At 32.7% G+C, this 22,395-nt stretch overlaps 1 pseudogene; it reads right to left on the reverse strand.

Annotated features, from left to right (window-relative positions):
- Positions 1-16,645: 16,645 nt before the first annotated feature.
- On the reverse strand, positions 16,646-17,454 carry LOC149568878 (putative germin-like protein 2-3; annotated as a pseudogene).
- Positions 17,455-22,395: the final 4,941 nt, after the last annotated feature.

Consider the following 22,395-nt stretch of genomic DNA (forward strand, 5'->3'; position numbering starts at 1 on the left):
AGGAAAGTATATTCATCAACACGGAAATGTTTTCTGCGTATCCACAAAACAGATTCAAATGCTTTAGACTTGGTCGAGTGAGTACGTAAGGGCCCGTTCGGTGAGTGGAATAGGAATACGTATTGTATTCTGGAATAAAAAGTATTCCTGTTCTCCGTTTGGTTCAGCCAATACTTGATGGGAATTCGCGGACCCGAAAATTTATGTTTTCTAAAATTTAAAAAAATGGAATAGGAATACGTATTCCAATAACACCTATTTTGGTGGAATTGCAAAATCCCATTTTTGGGCCAAAAATGGAATACGTATTCCATTTTTACCTCGTATTCCAATCCCGTTTTGGTGCATCCAAACAAGGAATTCAAATTTTTTGGAATACGTATTCCTATTCCTCTCACCAAACGGGCCCTAAGTGTTAGAAAAGTTCCAGCCCTTCCCTTATTTGTGTAGGAACCCACCAACTCTGCAGCCTTGTTCACATTTTTCTCAGCCCGCTTTACATCGTACGATCACGCGCACCGAAGTTTTCGAAATATTAACCAACAGAAGGGCCCGGCTCTATAATATTGTTTTATTAAGTTTGGGATGATGAAATTTTCTTTCTTGTTATGGATTTTTCTATCCATATTTAGTTTTAGGCGATTCATTAGGGGAAGCCACCCCTTAATTTAGAGATTCAATCTCACCACAGGTTCACCCAAAACTTGAGAGTGTTTCCATGTTCCAAAAGGATAGCTTGACACCATATGTATCTCTCTATAGGTGCAATCTACAATAGGTTATTTCACCATTGGTTTATAGAGGCAAAATTTTTCTCGTGAACGAAATTGTTTATCTAGTTATATACAACATGTAATTAAATCAAATGACATAAAACAAATCTTTATCACAATCTATCTTGAGTGATATAAGTGACACATTCATTGTAGTGTGATAAAGGAATTAGATAAATAAATTCATAAAGGATAGAAATTAAAAATAATTCATTTTACATTCTCAAGGATCATTAAAACTAATAATTGTACAGAATTTAAAGGAAAGAATAGGTGCACGTGTTTAGAAATTTTATAATGTTTATGAGACATGACCTCAAAATATGTTTAAAAATAAAGTAAAATAAGATAACTATATTATATTTAGATAGATTAGTCTTCCCTATGTATGTGACAACATAGTTGTAATTTATCTGTGAAATAAACTAAGATGAGCTTGAGCTCTGTTCACGTGCTGAACATAGATTGTTTGAGCACGACATCTTTGAATCCTAAGATTTTTAGTTGCAACTAATCCATACTTAAGTCACTGAATTGGCCTATCCGATTCGTCATTATCAAATATTACAAGTCAAACTTTTACGAAAGAATATTGTGAAATTTAATGACGCGAAAGAACATGGGTATTTGAAGGATCATGGTATGTCAAACTAGGTTCTTAAGTGGCAATGAAAATTCAAAAAATTAGTGTCAGGAAAGTTGACAAGTTTTTTTGGAATAAGTTATCATGTTATGCTAAAAATATGTATGAAAAGTGTTAGAATATTTATAATAACTGAGGGTGTGGGGTGAATTAGTTACCCAAGGTCGAGATGTACCAATTGAAAAATCAAACACTTAAACAACTCCAGATCTTATCATTTTATTGCTCGGTCTCCACTATAAATTTCTATTAACATTAGCTAGCAGTTCACTGTTCTAAAATAGCAGGCTTACAGAATGTAAACATTAGTCGATAAAATGCCACAATAAGATTCACATAAGTTTGTCACTAGGTTTGAACATGCAAGCCCAATTTAGGAAAAACCACCAACAACATTTCACTAAGTTTCACTCTTCTTAAGCGGGCCCTGTTAGGAGCCAACCCTGTAAAAGTTTTCACTACAAACTATTAAATGTGACCTTGTTATTTGAAGGATTGAGTCACCCTATTAGAAGTGGCCTTGTTAAAGGAATTCAGAACATCCCATTAGAATGACAACTTATTAGAGGAATTACATAGACTGTTAGGTCACTATGACTGTTCGGTCAACCTTGATTAAAGGATTTCAAATACTGTTTACAATGGTTAGAAAGTAATAACCGGTTTGATCATTTAAGTATAACTCACTTTGCATGTACACATCTCAGTTCAGTTCTCATGTACCGATTCATTGTGTGGCCTCCATTGTCATCCCAGCTTTGATTTGCTTGGCAACCATTCAAGCAATCAGCCTTCACTTCCTCTCAACTCAATTCAACCTTCTGCTTAGATTCGCCAGTCAATAATGTCAACAATAACTCCAAATCTATGGAACTTGTTTACAAGCATACAGTCTCTCTGCTCATATAGAAATTTTACCCATGTACTTCTTTAAACAGGAAATCATGATCCTTTTCCTTTTAATCAACACTGCAGATCTTAGGATTTAGGATTCAATCCATCAAATAAATTATATATGATCACCATTTTGTTTATCTCTTCTTTTGTAGAAACTTCTCTTGGAATCCATCTCTTAGGCCGTTTACCTAATCCTCTCCTAGAATTAAATGATCAAACTCATTGATTCTTATCTCAACACGCTTTCCATATCCCAAGAAATCAACTTGGCCGGTTAGAAATTATGATTCGTCGCAAACAGTTAAGATGTTGTTCGTTGGGGAACACTGTGTTCTGACACTCAGTCATCATTGGGTTACTCGATTGCTATTAAATTTCTCACTCGACATATACACTGTCACTCGGTCGACACTGATGCTCGGTCAATACTGATTTTACTCGACACTTACTGTAGCCCAGTTGGCACTAGCATCACTTGGCATGTACGTCAAAATTCTTTAGTCTTCTACTATGTTACTCTGTCAAGCCTATACATTTGATCTATCTTTTATCACACTTTCAAGACTTGATCGTTACTGGCTTCTCCTCTTGTAACATGATTTGAACAATCAATACATCTTGTCAAATTCCAACTAATCAAGTGTCAATTTTTAGTTTCCTCATCAAAACTCAACCTATCCTCTAGATGCTTCTGTTATGAACAACTTCTCAAATCCTCTTAATCAATCAAATAGATATGGCAGTTAGATCAGATAACACTATCTCACCAATAGGTTTGACATTAATGACAACAAAACAATTGTTTCAATTGTAGTTTCCAACAAGAAATTGTACAAAATTAAATCTAGTTTGTAATATGAAAATCATTTTCTGAAAGAATGATTTCTATATGATGAAACCTTTAAATTTGAATACATTAGTACAATTTTTCTTTATAAGAAGATTAGAAACAGGTGAATGGCTAACCATCTTAAACAAAGTCAAATGATAATTTTTTTTTTTTTACAAGATTCTAGATCTAAGTAATACAATTATGTTAGGATGTAGCACATATTTGTTTATAATTTATTTCTAAGAAATTAGATAATTACAAATTTTCCATTAATTTTTTTTTTGTAGAATATTAAATCTCATATTTGACCACCTTAAGTTATTATTGAATTCATCAAATTGATAACATTTTTTTTTTGTTATAGTAGGAGAAGCGTAAAATGTGACGTAATAATAAATATTTACAAAATGCGATATTATTTTTAAAAAATAGCTTCTTCTTTTTTTTTTTTCAATGAAGACTTATATTTCATATCGTCACTTTTTGGCATACCATGATCTCCTACATATCGACACAGTAAAAACAAAAATGTACACTATCTCCAAGGCAATTAGTTCTAAAATGAAGTATTGTGAAAACGATAAAATAGTGACAAGGAGAACATGACTTGGGAAATATATGAGGCAAATATCCATATTACAATTTCTCAATGAGTAAAAGTAGCTTGAAATATATTAATGTGAATGAAACAATAAACCTTACAAATCGAGGAGAATATTGAAGCTACGATGCGAAGGGGGAAATGATGGAACATAGAAGGACTATTTCTTACCAAGGTATATTTAGATCATAAAAAAATTATGCAATAAGTTATAATTGGTATAAGAGGGTTCTAGAAAGGGAAGGGCTTGACATGCAACAGATGAATGAGTTTCTACAACCTCATTGTAACGCAAACTTATAATTTTCCAAGTCTAGAAGTCATTTGATATAATTGATTAAAAATAAAATAAAGACAAACTAGAAAGAATCATAAAACATATACGTGGTTGATGAGTGAAAAAGAATGAAATATTAAATAGACAAGGGTATGTGCGTGTAGGTATACGGTAATCGTATTTTTATATGGAGCTAAATTAGACTCAAAGGGTAATTTTTTTCCAACTTTTGTTAGTATAGTTTCCCCTTGAATTATTCTACTAGCATTTGGGGGAAATGCCCCTTTCCTGGTGTATGAGAAAAATCCTTCTCATGCCCCTTTTCTAGGTATACAACGAGGTCAAGGGGTAACGACCTTGTGGGGGGTTTTTAGGGGCACCACCGCTAAAACTTCATCTGAATTTTATTATTATATTTTCTCTATTGGTTGTTATATTTATGATACAAATTTTGTAACCCACATAAATCTTTTAAAAAAATATTAAACTTAGGATTTAAAAATGATTAATTTGTATAATATTTCAACACTATTGAGCTCTAAGGGATTGTAGATTAAAAATTGTTACATTCAATAGATAATAATATTGGACTCTATTTGGTGGGGGCAGCCTTAGATTGGATGAAACACGATCCATTATTGTGTCTTCTTGTTGGGCTTAATTTTCTAGTTGAGGTCAGACGAGGGTTAAATAATTTCTTGAAATTTTATTATTTCAACTAGTTTAATAGATATTATGGTGGCATGAATGACCCTTCAATCTTTAATTTTATTCAACAGCGTTTCATTATTTCATCTTTGTTGGAATTTTGGATTCCTAGAATTATAATTGACGATTCAAGGTATTTTCTATTTTATTTATACATACATGTGTACTCTTACTCATTCTATTTTTTTAGGGGCACCCTTATAATAATTATACAAGTTTGGATTGATTTGTTTGAGTAAAAAATATGCTAGTGTCTCAGTTTGACAAATTCCCAATAATTAATTTAGAAATAGATAATGCGTTTGTTAATACTTGGATAAACCTTATTATTTTATCCTATAGAATACGCATTTTTGAATATTTTCAAGGTTTCTATGATACAATATGACTCTTAGGCTAGTTTTACTAATACTCCTTACATTATTTAATTTAAGTTTTACTTTGATTGAGTGTATAATGTGGAACTCTCTATGCATTGCTTACTGTAAATGCTTCTATTTAGTACCTAAAATAAATATAGTCCTTGGTATCATTAGATGTAGAGAGTCGACATTGATATTATTATGTTATTATATTCTTTAAAAAAAAAAGGTTTCTTTACCTTTTGGCAAATCCTCTATTTATTGGTATCTTCCTTCACAAACTTGGGTCATGCAAAGAATAAATAATTATTTATGTGAATCCACGAAACCAAATACCTTGAAATGACTTTGTTACTATGGGATAAAACTCTATTATGGGTTGGTAAATTGGTTTGAAGTTATCATTTTAGTCTAGGACATCATCCCTATTCCAACCACGTGGGTGCCAACTAATAGTGAAATTATATGGGAAGTATGCCCTAGGAGGGTTGTGTGCATTCTTTTGTATCTGTTAAGAATATTATTATAAATATATGATGCATTCTTACCATTTTTTTTGTGAACCAAAATGATATGGTTCAGGATTTAATTGCTAAACCATAAATTTTATACGAATGACACATACTATACCATCAAACATATGCCTTTAATATTTAAAGCATTAAATAAAATTATTTTAATTTATATGCTACGATTACATCTTCATCTATATGATACAAGAAATAATATGTCGCTTTCCACTCAATATAGATCTAGATAAAGATTCATTTTATAGACTTTTGATTTAATTATATTAGTTATGTCACTTGATACACAATTGTATACATAATGAAAATCTCAACTTATAAATTAATGGAGAAACAAAAAGCACATGAGTGGATGTATGCAAATCCAAATCCCAAACCACATAAATAAAAGAATTTTTTTTGGTTAGTAATGATTTAGTGTAGAATAACTAAAACTCATGACGGAATTACCGCAAGGCATTCAAAGGGATCTATAGATAAATAGGATTTAGACATTTCATAACTTTTATGAGATATACCATTAAATCAATTTAAAAATAAATTAAAATGGTCCATTATATCACGTTTTCATATATTGATGTCCCTTATCTATGTGAAAACATACTTTTAATTTCTCTATAAAACAGACAAAGGGGATCCTAAGTTCTATTGACACGTTGACCATAGATTCTTTGACCAATATATACTTAAACTCTCAATTTTTTAGTTATAGTTAATCCGTATTTGTGTCGTTGAATTGGAGTACTTGATTCATTGTTTTTTTAAAATTATAAATCTAATCCGTATAAGTTAATATTTTTTAATTTTATGACATGAAATAGTAAAAAATAAATGTAAGTAAACTTCAAGGGGACTACTTATAAAATGATGTATGGTGAAATTGAGAAGACAGTGGCAAGGGAAACATAAACTAGGCGAGATATTAGGAAATTATCCATATTATAATTTCTCAATTGGTAAGAGTAGCTCGAAATATCTTAACTTGAATAAAATAGTTAAACCTACAATTCAATGAGAACATTGAAATTATGATCCAAAGAGGGAAATGATGGAACCTAGAAGGATTGTTTCTTACTATGATACATGTAGATCATAAAGAGTATTAAAAAGTTATAATTGGTATAGGAGGGTCCTTGCAAGGGAAGGACTTGGTAGAGCCTATAAATTTGAGTTTTTACAACATCTCTGTTACATAAATTGATAATATTATACATCTTGAAGTCATTTAATACAACTAATAAAAAATAAAGTAGAGACAAACACGAGAGAATCGTAAAGGATTCACGTGGTTGATGAGTGAAAAAGAATAGAAAATTATATAGACAAGGGCCAAGTGCATGTAGGTACATGGTAATGAGGTTATTATTTGGAGCCTAATCTAACCGAAAATGTAAAATTTCCCCATCTTTATTAGCGTATTTCCCCCCTTAATCATTTAAATAGGGTCTGCGGACAGTGTCCTTGGGTTGCTTCCTCTTATAGTATAGGTCGGGTTCAAGGGGCAACATCCCCCAAAAGTTTGTCCAAATTTCAAATTATTTTACAACGGCATCAAAAGTTAGTTTTTCTATTGGCTGACATATTTCTAACCATAATTTTGTAATTGACACAAGTCTTGTTAAAATGTATTAGGGTTATGAATTTCATATGATAAATTTGTAGCATCTTTTAATAGTATTGAGTTGTAATGGATTATTGATTATAACTTTTTAGATTTAGTAGATTAATAATATTGGATTCTTTTGTTGGTGGATGTAGCCCAATATTGGGTGACCAACGATAAAATGTTGTGAGATCATCTCGTTGTGCCTAATTTTCTAATTTAGGTCACACGAGGGTCCTATTTCTATTTCTTAGTCTCTTATTGTTGTAACTAGTTTAATGGACAAGTTGGTAGTGTGTGCAGCCCTTTGATCTTCTATTTTATTCAGTACAATTTTATTACTTGATTTTTGTTAGAATTCTTGATGCCTATTTGTGTAATTGATGATTCAAGACATTCTCTATTTTATTTATACTCACGTGTGTACTCTTGCTCACTATATGCCATTAGGAACACTATTATAATATAATTGATAGAAATTTAGATTCCATTAGTTGAGTAAAATATATGCTAGTGCGTTAATTTGGCTGATTTCTAGGATTAATTGACAAAGAGATAATGTATTGGATGATATTTGGCTAAATATTATTATTTTATCTCGTTTTATATGTTTGTTGAATACTTCAGGCTTTCTATGATATAATTTGATGGTTAGGCAATGTTACTAATATTCTCGACTTAATTTAATTATATTTTCACCTTGATAACATTTTTTTTTCTTGTAGTACGAGAAGCATAAAATGTGATGTAATCATTCATATTTACAAAATGTGATACTTTTTAAAAAATTTAAAGGAAGAGGGCAAAAGTGTGATGATGTCTATAGAAAATAATAATTATATAATATTTCAATGGTTTGGATTGTACAGTGTAATATATAATCATGAAGAAGGAAAGTGTATGCCAAAATCTGCATAGAATTATAATTATAAATATTTTCACATTTTAAAACATTTTGTATGATTTGACATTAGGAAGGGAAAATGTATGCTAATATTTTAAAAAATGATCGTCAAATCATATTGTCTAATTTGAAGTTAGGCAATCTATATACTCATATTCACAAAAGACAATAATTATAAAATATTACATGCTAATATCTGCATAAATTAATAATTATGTAATATTTCAACGTTTTCAATATTTTAGATAATTTTATGTAACATGTGATTAAAAGGACATAAAATGTATTATAATAGATGAATAGAGAGTAATAATTACAAAATATTTGCGCAAATTTTTAAAACTATTTGCATTCAACGAAATTCTGTATCATCGGCTCGAAGCATTTCTGTTGCAGAACCCATGCCGCATCTTAAAATTCCAAGAATGTTCTTTTTTACATAAGAAATAATAAATGACATTTCCAAGCGTTAAAATACTTCTTCTTGTTAAATATTTGGGATTTAAAACAAATTAAACTTCCTAAAAATTGTAGTACAACTTATATTTGTTATTTTCCAAAAAGTTTGAGGCTGAGTTTTGTATATGACCGCTTTTGTTATTCCTACGTTAGATGCACCATCTCCTGTATGAGCACCAAATGTATCTCCCAGTACTACTTCAAGAGATTCGACCCTGCTGGGACTTGCGACATCCATTTCACTAGATGCTTTAAGGAATAATTTTACTAGATTGTTAAAATTAATAATCTGCCAAGCACTGATACCAACACGGTCAATTCTTCCAATGGAGCTTATGTGGTTTTTACATGGTAGACAAGTGACAGATTCATTTGAGGAACAATTTTAGGCCCCCCTTTCATTCTCTAAATGCTATGTAGCATAATATCCCGTGCATCCATTTATAATGCTTAGGCTACTTCCCACCAAAATATAAATAATGTGTGATCCATTGATATTTCAATAAATATATCACAAGTAATTATACTACATTGGATAGAGTGCTATTAGAAAGTTAGAAGAATCCTTTCCTAGGGGTAGATAGTAATTAATCAAATCAGACGTATCATGAATTATACATACAATAAAATATTATTTAATACGTCATTTAATTTCTATGAAATCATGCTGATTTAAAGATTTCCCATTTAATCGATGGTCAAATATAAATGATTCATTAAGCAACAATACTATATTTTAATTTAGGTTGCCTCATTCTTTTTCTAGGGTATCTTTTAGTTTTATGCTGGATAAAATTAGAGAAACAATATGGCTTCAGAGATCTGTGTCTTTTTTTGTAGATTTCATTTGGCATTGTGCATGAGCTTCATGTGCCTCTGTATGCTTGCATGTAAATAGAAGGATGAAACAGATGTGGCCAATATAGGGTAGACAAAAAATTCAATACATGGAAAATATGGACACGTTTGGCTACAGGAATAAAAATATGGGAATAGGAATTATTATTCTGGTTTAGTTATTCTGGAATAGAAAATGAGAATAAGTATGTATTCCTATTCTTCATTTGGTTAGATGAAATTGACATTGGAGTTTGAATAATAGATAAAGAAAGTCAACAGGCCAATTCTTGTGTGCCTTTTCACTCTTGATGGATGTTTCATTCTAGAGACCTTGAGGCTTCTAAGCGATGAATCACAATGAGGACTGAGGATGGAACTTGGATCTTGTCTTTAACAAAAACACGGTCTAGTCTTGCCAATTTGATATCTTGATTGACCTTGTCATTCTTGAAAATTAGGTTCCAATGAGCATCCTCACTTAGCTATTGGAGATGGAGGAAAACTTAACAGAAGAGACATCAACAACTTAGCTTCCCAGAATGATATGCCATGGTATGATTTGCAGCCAAGAATAGGGGAAACACCAGAAGAGCATAAGAAGTGTGAGGCATAATTGAAGTTACCGTATAAAGCTCTGAAGTCGTAGGATCACATTGTGAGATTTTTTCACGATTTCATTGTGTACGAGTCCAAGAGTATCTATGAAGGGAAAAAGGAAGAGGATGTTCGAGTTCCTTGTGATTTTCTTCATCGGTCAGGTAATAAGATGCTTCATGTCCCTAAACATTCTTGATGTTTTGGCATATGATCTCAGTATTCAAAATCAATGCCTTGAATCCAATAGTGGTTTTCCCAAGAGTGAAACCTCTGTTCAAAATTGGTCATTTTACAAATTTCTTTAGCAAACCAATTTCTCTGACTTGGGTGCTCTCGGTGAATCTCCTCATGGACATGAAATTTAAATTTTCATGAAATATGAGTAGATAAATTTAGGAAAGGAATACATATTCCAATTCCACCTATTTAGGTGGAATTACAAATGCTCAATTTTGGGCCAAAATGAGAATACGTATAAACCTATTCTCAATTTTGATTTGGTGCAACCAAAGGAAGGATTAGAAATTTTCATAATTTACATATGCCTAATACCTATTCCAGTCTAATTGCTACTGCCAAATGGGCCCTAGGAGAATACACCATGGAAAATAGGAGCATCTGGTGACAAATAATGTCAAGCTCTTTTTAGTAATTTTGCACGGTTAGTGCTGGCATTTCGGAGTTTGTGTTGGAAAAAAAAACTGCTATGATTTTCTTGTTAGGTTTACATAAATATAACTTGTGATAGACATTTGAGTATAGATCTGTGTACATTGCACAGCCTTCATAGTAGTTTGTGATTTCAATAATTGAAAATTTTGTAGATTTCTTGTGCTGAATTCATTGTTTGTGTATTCATTAAAACAAGACATTCTACTTTATGTTTGGGTATTCATTTAAAAAATATAATTTTTTCAATGGGTTTCAATAGATTTCATTTTTGATTGTTGTAAAAAACTTGTTTTCATGGGGAAAGATGTGAGGTCCCTCCTCACATGTACTTATTAAATATGCATCTCTCTGTTAAAACTGTTGTAGGAGATTAGAATGGATATGAAATAATGTTTAATGGTTTAGATGTCCTAATAAGAAGTGACATCCTAATACATTCGTGTTTTAAATATTCAGTGATTCATGAACAAACTACATTATCTCGACTGTTTAAACATTAAAATTTCACTAACGATGATACAAGGCTTTCTCACCTAATCATAAGGGTGTTGATTTTGATACCTGGACGATTAAGTTTTATGCTTCAGATAGTTCAGTATTCTTTTATTGGTGACGTAATGATGTTTAGGTATATACATGCCTAATGAGGATTATACTAGTACTTAATCTGAATTAATGAATAAGTTATGTTATTATTGATTATGTGATTTTTGATGATTAAATGTGAATAGAAATGAATTAAACAGTTAATTATATGAGAGATTCATGTAACTATCCAGATAAATTTTGAATATATGTATGTAATTTTCTTGAGCTATTGATATGCGTAATGAGTGTGTAGGGTATTTTAGCTGAGAAAATCTAACGGAGAAACAAAACTGAACCCTATGTACTGTTTGTGGAAACTATGGTTAAATTTGATGAAGGATACAAACCTTGTTGTTTGTATTTTATTTGTATTGTGAATTGAACGAATGTATCATTCTGTAATCAGTAAATGTTAATGTTTTGTAACAATGTTTTTATAGTGTCCCTTGACACTCGTGAATTGTATATGCATTCCAGCATGATAGTTAGGGTTAACCGAGTAACCTAAAGATCTAAGTCAGAGTAGCTTAGTGATCTTTTTGCTAATCAAGTTAGTAATCGATATTAATTACCCCTAATCCAGATTAGTGTTTAATCTACATTTTGAAGGTTGTTAGATAGTCCTAAAATTTCCTAGCCTTTAATAGGTCCCTAATTAATCCTAAAGACCTAAAAACATGAAATCTAAGTATCCAAGAGGAATGGGTATGGCTTGGGGGCATTTTCCACCCCCTTAGCCCCTTTTGTTGACTTTTATGGTCACTCAAAAACACCATTTTTGCTTTATTGCGAAAATCGATTGATTTCATCATGGGTTGGATAGCTTGAACTCCACCTTGAGGTTAGCCTTAGGCCTAGTTGTGTTAGAAGCCTCTAGAACTTTTAGGCAAGTGGGGGAGTTATTTCTTTTTAGAGATGGTTGAGTTTGTGATCTTATTTAGAGGCAATTTTGAGGAGGTTTGGAGTGTTCACCCAACCTCTACTTTTAGAGTGAAAATCAGGATTGAAGGAGAAGGAGAAGGAGAAGGAGAAGGAAGGGAATGCTCATCTCAAACTTGTTCTATTGCCATAACCCAAATTTGAAGGTAGGAATACTTCACCTCATTTTGTTCATGTTGTGCTTCATGTTTCAATTTTATTGTTTATGCACATGTTCGTGTGTGTGTTGAGTATGTTGGGAGGGTTTGAAACAGAGTAACTTAAATGTCTTTCCTTTGTATTTTTGCTTTGAATTTCAAAGGGATTGTATACGTGTATTGGCATTACTCACCCTCGGATAGGGCAGAAGTGGCCATGTACAGGGAAAGGTCTTTAGTTGGACTCTGACAGTGTAGAGTCTCTTCTCAGGACGAGAAGAGGGAGAGAGGGTAGGGTGTTATGGGCCCCTACTTGTCAACACAAACCACGTATGAGTTTTGGAATGTAAGAATGGAAGAACAGAAGTTCTTGAGTTATAGCCCCGAAAGGGCACCTATTTTGGTGGTGTGCCTGATGTCTCCTGTCGAAAAAATCCACCTTCTCCCTAGTCTAGTTCAATGTCAAACCTGTTGTGTAAACTCGGGATGGGAGTCAATGTCTGATTTGGTCTTCATGTTATGATTGGTTGTCTCCTGGTCAGTTTTCATTCTCTCGACGATCACTGTGATGTATTGGAGAGTTCGTTCTTTTCTATGTTTAAAAAAAAATTAGAGTTATAATTGTCTAAATTATTATTAGAATTATTGAGTTATATTGTTGTTAATATTTTGTTCAAAATAATGTTATAACGTACATATTAACACTATTTTAAGGGTAGTCGTAAATTGTGTTTGTTAGTGGGTCTGGTATTCTTTTATGTTGTTAGTATAATATTTTAAATGTAAATAAAAGTAATAAGGTGTTAGATTTCAAATTAATGTTAGATGAGTAAGTTTTGTTAAAAAAAATTTTTGCTAGTATTATTTTGAAGTAATTTTAATTATTATGTTTTTAAATATTAGTTATTTAGTACATTTTAGTTAGAATGTTCGTATGTTAGATTATATTTAAAAATTTAGTATCATTATTGATTTGAAAAGGTTGTCTAAGATAAATTAGCTGCTGTATTTAACCCATTTTCAAATATATTTAGATTTATTATTTTAAGTGGTTATATCGTTCTTAAATCAAAGGTTAGTGTTATTGTATCTTAAAATGTTTTAGATTAGTAAAGGTTGTAAAATTAAGTTAGATTATTAGATTAAATTTTAAGTGTTGAATATATATCTAGATAGTTGTTTATTATTGCGAGTTTACGATAATTTGGTTTAATTGTGTTTAATTATAATATATTACCTTAAAATCAAAGCAATAATGAAAAAAAAGATGAAATCAATTTAATAACGAATGCTTAGATTTAACGACCTTTTCACACTCATCGATGATAAACTTGAATGGAAATGACAGGTCATCGTTAGGAGATCCCATATCTGTTTCTCATTTTACCTATACTTTAACGTGTGCATCTAAACTTTTCAAGCTTTGTGGTGTTATTGATCTAAAAATAAAATAAAATTTGTTGGTGTGTTTTTGCCCCAATTCTTTGGCATGACAGAATAGCTCAATCAAATTGAAAATTTTAAGAAGTCATTTTGATTTAGAAATTTCAGTTCTCATGAAGTTGTAAATTTCAATAAAATGGTAGGATAAAATCTATCACACACGCTCCTGAAATTATCTCTATCAAAATATTTATATTATTTCACAATGTATAACAACAACAACGATCAATTGAATCTTCAGTTTGAAAGCCTTCGATTCCACCATTTTACTTCGCGCGATTTAATTGAAGTTGAAATCTGATAGTTATTTTTTTTCTTAATAGTTCCTTCAACTTCTTGGCTCCACCATTTTTCTTTACATATTTAGTTAAAACTGGAGTGTGAAGATCATTTATGTTTGTAAGCTCTTATTAATATTCCTTACTACTACCTTTTCCCTCCCTTTTCATGAACATTTTTGGGTTGCCCAGAAAATAGAATTCTCAAAAATTTGAGAAATGTTACAAAGATTAGAAAGAGTGCACAAGTTTTAACTATTAAACCCTCTACTCCATCAATGCAATTGATAAAAATAAAACCAGGTTTCATTATTTAACAAACTTCATCACCGCCATGAATTTTCATTTAAATTATTATTTCAACTCTACATTAGCTCCCCCTATTGTAATAAATGTAATAATCCATTATTAGCTACTTCTCAACCATTAGAACTGAAAGTTGCAAATTTATTGGACTACTATACAAGATGAAGACCTGCATTTTATCACAGTGTAATAGATGTATCTCTATTTTCTTGCCCTATAATAGAGAATTTTACAAAATTAAAGAAGTTAATAACCTTTGGACTTTCTTCATCACTACACAAATTGACATCTTGTATCAAGAAAATAAATAATTTTTTGAATATAAAAAGCAGCAAGAGGGCGCTGACCCATCATACAAACAAAAAACATTAGAAAATGTTAGAAATAAAAGAACCTAGTGCCAAACAACGAGAAAAAAAAACCTCAACTAAAGTCCACCTCTGTAAAAAACAAAGGTTCAAATGCGGAAAACCCACCAACCTATGGAATGGATAGATCCATCACTGCTAACTGCTAACCCATCAAAGAGTCCCAGATCTGACAAACCCAGAAGCAAGGCACCCCTGGTAGAACCATGAAAAAGAAAAAAATATGACTTCCCACATGAAAAAACAAAGAGGGCATCATCAAGGAAGATTCCCCACTGACCCAACAGGACACCAATAAGACCAGAGATCCTCCCTCCATCGAGAAACACCTCTGAGAAGCGAGCATCCCGTGGGTCAAAAAATCCCCCGAAATAAAGAAGCATGGTCCATTACTCTGCAAAAACCACTGCCATACCATGGAAGAACCAATGAGACACATGTTTGAGAAGCACCCTCCATTCGTCTGGTGTGGCATCATCAGAGCCCTCTCTCCCTCCATCGTTGGCCCACTCACTGTAAGAAAATGCAGCTTGCCTCGCAGTCATCCCCGCTCCAAGATAATAGTATTAAGGAAAGAAATAAGTTAACTGAAAAAAAAAAAAACATTTGAATTCTAAGTTGTGTTTCGAATGGGGTAACTCGTGACAATTGCTTCTTATTAGCATACAATATAGACCCCTATTGTAAGAGATACTATTCCATTCCTTGTTAATGCATCTAGTATCTAGCAGAGAGATTTATACATTTTGTTATACCATAGCAATACGAAATCATACATCTTCATCTCCATCTTTTCATGAAACAAAGACGCAAATTATGTATCAATCAAGGGAACGGAGCCGCAAGATCTAGAATTGTAGAACATTAAAGTTCGTATTATGACATGTTTCATTTGTGAGGATGTTAGTTTACCATCATAGAAATTCTCACACTCATACCTTTGGATAGCTGATTATAGCTCATTAAGCTTTGCAAGCTTTTGGAGATAACTACCAAGTAATATTGAATTGATCTAACCGTTAAAGTTTTCAAATGAATGTACATGTGATATATAAACGTGTACATCTATTACATTCGATTTGGAAATGTAGCTTGTGCTCTCTATGAGATATCTCTTTGTATAGGTTCGCGTGTTCTATATAATGCTTTTCTTCGTCCCAACTGCACTTCTTATGGGCCGAAGCATGATTTGTTGGGTACATGCCTTCAAATTCACAAAGTAGACTCTGTCTCCTTCAGGTTTCTCAAATATGATTGGCCAGATCTTACTATCTCCTATACATGACTTGGATTCCGTACTTAGATAATTTGATATTACACATTCTAGTAACACCTTAGATAGTGCCTCCACACATTCTAAGAATCTAGTTTTGCATGAGCTTTATTATAGAGCTTAAGCATGCATTCGATTGAGTAACACAATAGATGTAAAGTCCAATATAGTTAATTCTAATTTTTAAGGAACCCTATACTAGAAATATAGTGAATGCATAAAACATATTATAAAAGAAATATTTAATTGTCAAATTTATAAGCTATATCAGAATTGAGTAAAATTCATTTGTAAATATTTATTCATTGTTTTATTATTTTAATAACATAACGAACAGAAGGCAGTTATTTGTATTATAGATATACTAACCTCGTTATTTAGAACTATTCAAAATAAGTCTAGAACCAATTTTCTTTGTTGAAACGTGTCCCATAAATAGTGCGAGAACGCGATAATGATATTGAGTACTTTTATTTGACTACAATTTTTTTTAATAAAGAAAATACACCGGCACGGAGATTAGAGCCACACTCTGGTACATTTATTCCAAGGAATGGAAAAGAAAAAGGGTGAATAATAAAGAGGGTCTCCCCACGCCTTGTTCTAGTGTTCTTTTATTTATTGAATAGATTGGATGATGCAACGAATTGAGTTGAGCATTGAGCATTGAGCATGGGAATGCTATGCGAATTGCTTCTGAATGTAAACCACGAGCTGTTGGGTGATGCGGAAGGCCTTGCTGAGCACGGAATCGGGGAGAGGGGGGTTCGCGCCAAAGAGAGAATTGGCGATTGTCTGCACTCCCGGGAGCTGGCTGCTCAAAGCAGCGATGGCCACCGCATTCTCCTTCCCCACATTCTGCTGGAAATGCACGAGCGCCTTGGGGAAGACGAACACGTCTCCCTTTTCCAACGTCTTGCTGAAGAAGGTGTTGTTGGTGTCGATAAACCCTACAAAGAGCTCGCCTTCCGCTAGAAAGAGAACCTCGGTGGCTCTGGGGTGGGTGTGAGGAGGATTAATTCCACCCACTGCGTAGTCGATGCGGACCAGAGATATTCCCAACGTGTTCAGCCCCGGTATCTGCATTACGTTGGCAGGGGTCACGTTGGAGCTAACTGCATTGTCGGTGTTCCCCGCCTGCGCCAGCCCCCTGAAGAAGAAGTCCTCTGCCGATGCATCCTTGGCCTCTTTGCAAACGAATCCGTTCACCTTAACTGATCAATACAATTTGTTACTGTTTGCGGTAGTTATAATCACACCAATCATTAATAATCACATAAACGATTAATATTGCTGCACTCACCTTCGCTGTCCAGGACTGCGACGCAGAAATCTTGCAAGGGATCGGCATCCGCCGCCATCACATCTTCACTGTAACAACACATCAACAGGAAGAGTCCCAACGACAATTGCAAGCAAATCATCATTCCCTTCGCCATTTTATGCTGGAGAGTCTCCAACAGAAGAGCTCAGGATATGGATGTGTGATTGAATATTTGTGTATATTACAAGACCATTACATGCCTATTATATAGGGGAAACATGCGAGGACTAATCCTTTCCCACGTAATTGTTTAATTGTAATATACTTCCAATATCATGCAATTGTTGACCTGTTATTTACGGACTGATTCATGCTGATGGAGTAATTGCTCATTACAATTGAGGGGACCAATTCATTTTTGACGTAGTCGTTAGTTATAATATATTTGGTTAGTAGGTGGTCTTTTCGTTTGCTCGAACTGATTCGGTAGATTTGTTCTTCCCATTCCTCTCTCTTTGTGCAGGAAAGTATATTCATCAACACGGAAATGTTTTCTGCGTATCCACAAAACAGATTCAAATGCTTTAGACTTGGTCGAGTGAGTACGTAAGGGCCCGTTCGGTGAGTGGAATAGGAATACGTATTGTATTCTGGAATAAAAAGTATTCCTGTTTTCCGTTTGGTTCAGCCAATACTTGATGGGAATTCGCGGACCCAAAAATTTATGTTTTCTAAAATTTAAAAAAATGGAATAGGAATACGTATTCCAATAACACCTATTTTGGTGGAATTGCAAAATCCCATTTTTGGGCCAAAAATGGAATACGTATTCCATTTTTACCTCGTATTCCAATCCCGTTTTGGTGCATCCAAACAAGGAATTCAAATTTTTTGGAATACGTATTCCTATTCCTCTCACCAAACGGGCCCTAAGTGTTAGAAAAGTTCCAGCCCTTCCCTTATTTGTGTAGGAACCCACCAACTCTGCAGCCTTGTTCACATTTTTCTCAGCCCGCTTTACATCGTACGATCACGCGCACCGAAGTTTTCGAAATATTAACCAACAGAAGGGCCCGGCTCTATAATATTGTTTTATTAAGTTTGGGATGATGAAATTTTCTTTCTTGTTATGGATTTTTCTATCCATATTTAGTTTTAGGCGATTCATTAGGGGAAGCCACCCCTTAATTTAGAGATTCAATCTCACCACAGGTTCACCCAAAACTTGAGAGTGTTTCCATGTTCCAAAAGGATAGCTTGACACCATATGTATCTCTCTATAGGTGCAATCTACAATAGGTTATTTCACCATTAGTTTATAGAGGCAAAATTTTTCTCGTGAACGAAATTGTTTATCTAGTTATATACAACATGTAATTAAATCAAATGACATAAAACAAATCTTTATCACAATCTATCTTGAGTGATATAAGTGACACATTCATTGTAGTGTGATAAAGGAATTAGATAAATAAATTCATAAAGGATAGAAATTAAAAATAATTCATTTTACATTCTCAAGGATCATTAAAACTAATAATTGTACAGAATTTAAAGGAAAGAATAGGTGCACGTGTTTAGAAATTTTATAATGTTTATGAGACATGACCTCAAAATATGTTTAAAAATAAAGTAAAATAAGATAACTATATTATATTTAGATAGATTAGTCTTCCCTATGTATGTGACAACATAGTTGTAATTTATCTGTGAAATAAACTAAGATGAGCTTGAGCTCTGTTCACGTGCTGAACATAGATTGTTTGAGCACGACATCTTTGAATCCTAAGATTTTTAGTTGCAACTAATCCATACTTAAGTCACTGAATTGGCCTATCCGATTCGTCATTATCAAATATTACAAGTTAAACTTTTACGAAAGAATATTGTGAAATTTAATGACGCGAAAGAACATGGGTATTTGAAGGATCATGGTATGTCAAACTAGGTTCTTAAGTGGCAATGAAAATTCAGAAAATTAGTGTCAGGAAAGTTGACAAGTTTTTTTGGAATAAGTTATCATGTTATGCTAAAAATATGTATGAAAAGTGTTAGAATATTTATAATAACTGAGGGTGTGGGGTGAATTAGTTACCCAAGGTCGAGATGTACCAATTGAAAAATCAAACACTTAAACAACTCCAGATCTTATCATTTTATTGCTCGGTCTCCACTATAAATTTCTATTAACATTAGCTAGCGGTTCACTGTTCTAAAATAGCAGGCTTATAGAATGTAAACATTAGTCGATAAAATGCCACAATAAGATTCACATAAGTTTGTCACTAGGTTTGAACATGCAAGCCCAATTTAGGAAAAACCACCAACAACGTTTCACTAAGTTTCACTCTTCTTAAGCGGGCCCTGTTAGGAGCCAACCCTGTAAAAGTTTTCAATACAAACTATTAAATGTGACCTTGTTATTTGAAGGATTGAGTCACCCTATTAGAAGTGGCCTTGTTAAAGGAATTCAGAACATCCCATTAGAACGACAACTTATTAGAGGAATTACATAGACTGTTAGGTCACTATGACTGTTCGGTCAACCTTGATTAAAGGATTTCAAATACTGTTTACAATGGTTAGAAAGTAATAACCGGTTTGATCATTTAAGTATAACTCACTTTGCATGTACACATCTCAGTTCAGTTCTCATGTACCGATTCATTGTGTGGCCTCCATTGTCATCCCAGCTTTGATTTGCTTGGCAACCATTCAAGCAATCAGCCTTCACTTCCTCTCAACTCAATTCAACCTTCTGCTTAGATTCGCCAGTCAATAATGTCAACAATAACTCCAAATCTATGGAACTTGTTTACAAGCATACAGTCTCTCTGCTCATATAGAAATTTTACCCATGTACTTCTTTAAACAGGAAATCATGATCCTTTTCCTTTTAATCAACACTGCAGATCTTAGGATTTAGGATTCAATCCATCAAATAAATTATATATGATCACCATTTTGTTTATCTCTTCTTTTGTAGAAACTTCTCTTGGAATCCATCTCTTAGGCCGTTTACCTAATCCTCTCCTAGAATTAAATGATCAAACTCATTGATTCTTATCTCAACACGCTTTCCATATCCCAAGAAATCAACTTGGCCGGTTAGAAATTATGATTCGTCGCAAACAGTTAAGATGTTGTTCGTTGGGGAACACTGTGTTCTGACACTCATTCATCATTGGGTTACTCGATTGCTATTAAATTTCTCACTCGACATATACACTGTCACTCGGTCGACACTGATGCTCGGTCAATACTGATTTTACTCGACACTTACTGTAGCCCAGTTGGCACTAGCATCACTTGGCATGTACGTCAAAATTCTTTAGTCTTCTACTATGTTACTCTGTCAAGCCTATACATTTGATCTATCTTTTATCACACTTTCAAGACTTGATCGTTACTGGCTTCTCCTCTTGTAACATGATTTGAACAATCAATACATCTTGTCAAATTCCAACTAATCAAGTGTCAATTTTTAGTTTCCTCATCAAAACTCAACCTATCCTCTAGATGCTTCTGTTATGAACAACTTCTCAAATCCTCTTAATCAATCAAATAGATATGGCAGTTAGATCAGATAACACTATCTCACCAATAGGTTTGACATTAATGACAACAAAACAATTGTTTCAATTGTAGTTTCCAACAAGAAATTGTACAAAATTAAATCTAGTTTGTAATATGAAAATCATTTTCTGAAAGAATGATTTCTATATGATGAAACCTTTAAATTTGAATACATTAGTACAATTTTTCTTTATAAGAAGATTAGAAACAGGTGAATGGCTAACCATCTTAAACAAAGTCAAATGATAATATTTTTTTTTTTTACAAGATTCTAGATCTAAGTAATACAATTATGTTAGGATGTAGCACATATTTGTTTATAATTTATTTCTAAGAAATTAGATAATTACAAATTTTCCATTAATTTTTTTTTTGTAGAATATTAAATCTCATATTTGACCACCTTAAGTTATTATTGAATTCATCAAATTGATAACATTTTTTTTTTGTTATAGTAGGAGAAGCGTAAAATGTGACGTAATAATAAATATTTACAAAATGCGATATTATTTTTAAAAAATAGCTTCTTCTTTTTTTTTTTTCAATGAAGACTTATATTTCATATCGTCACTTTTTGGCATACCATGATCTCCTACATATCGACACAGTAAAAACAAAAATGTACACTATCTCCAAGGCAATTAGTTCTAAAATGAAGTATTGTGAAAACGATAAAATAGTGACAAGGAGAACATGACTTGGGAAATATATGAGGCAAATATCCATATTACAATTTCTCAATGAGTAAAAGTAGCTTGAAATATATTAATGTGAATGAAACAATAAACCTTACAAATCGAGGAGAATATTGAAGCTACGATGCGAAGGGGGAAATGATGGAACATAGAAGGACTATTTCTTACCAAGGTATATTTAGATCATAAAAAAATTATGCAATAAGTTATAATTGGTATAAGAGGGTTCTAGAAAGGGAAGGGCTTGACATGCACCAGATGAATGAGTTTCTACAACCTCATTGTAACGCAAACTTATAATTTTCCAAGTCTAGAAGTCATTTGATATAATTGATTTAAAATAAAATAAAGACAAACTAGAAAGAATCATAAAACATATACGTGGTTGATGAGTGAAAAAGAATGAAATATTAAATAGACAAGGGTATGTGCGTGTAGGTATACGGTAATCGTATTTTTATATGGAGCTAAATTAGACTCAAAGGGTAATTTTTTTCCAACTTTTGTTAGTATAGTTTCCCCTTGAATTATTCTACTAGCATTTGGGGGAAATGCCCCTTTCCTGGTGTATGAGAAAAATCCTTCTCATGCCCCTTTTCTAGGTATACAACGAGGTCAAGGGGTAACGACCTTGTGGGGGGTTTTTAGGGGCACCACCGCTAAAACTTCATCTGAATTTTATTATTATATTTTCTCTATTGGTTGTTATATTTATGATACAAATTTTGTAACCCACATAAATCTTTTTAAAAAATATTAAACTTAGGATTTAAAAATGATTAATTTGTATAATATTTCAACACTATTGAGCTCTAAGGGATTGTAGATTAAAA

This window comes from Cupressus sempervirens, chromosome 3 (genome assembly GCF_028749045.1).
Source record: "Cupressus sempervirens isolate cs-2001-9-10 chromosome 3, ASM2874904v1, whole genome shotgun sequence".
Taxonomy (NCBI): Eukaryota; Viridiplantae; Streptophyta; class Pinopsida; order Cupressales; family Cupressaceae; genus Cupressus; species Cupressus sempervirens.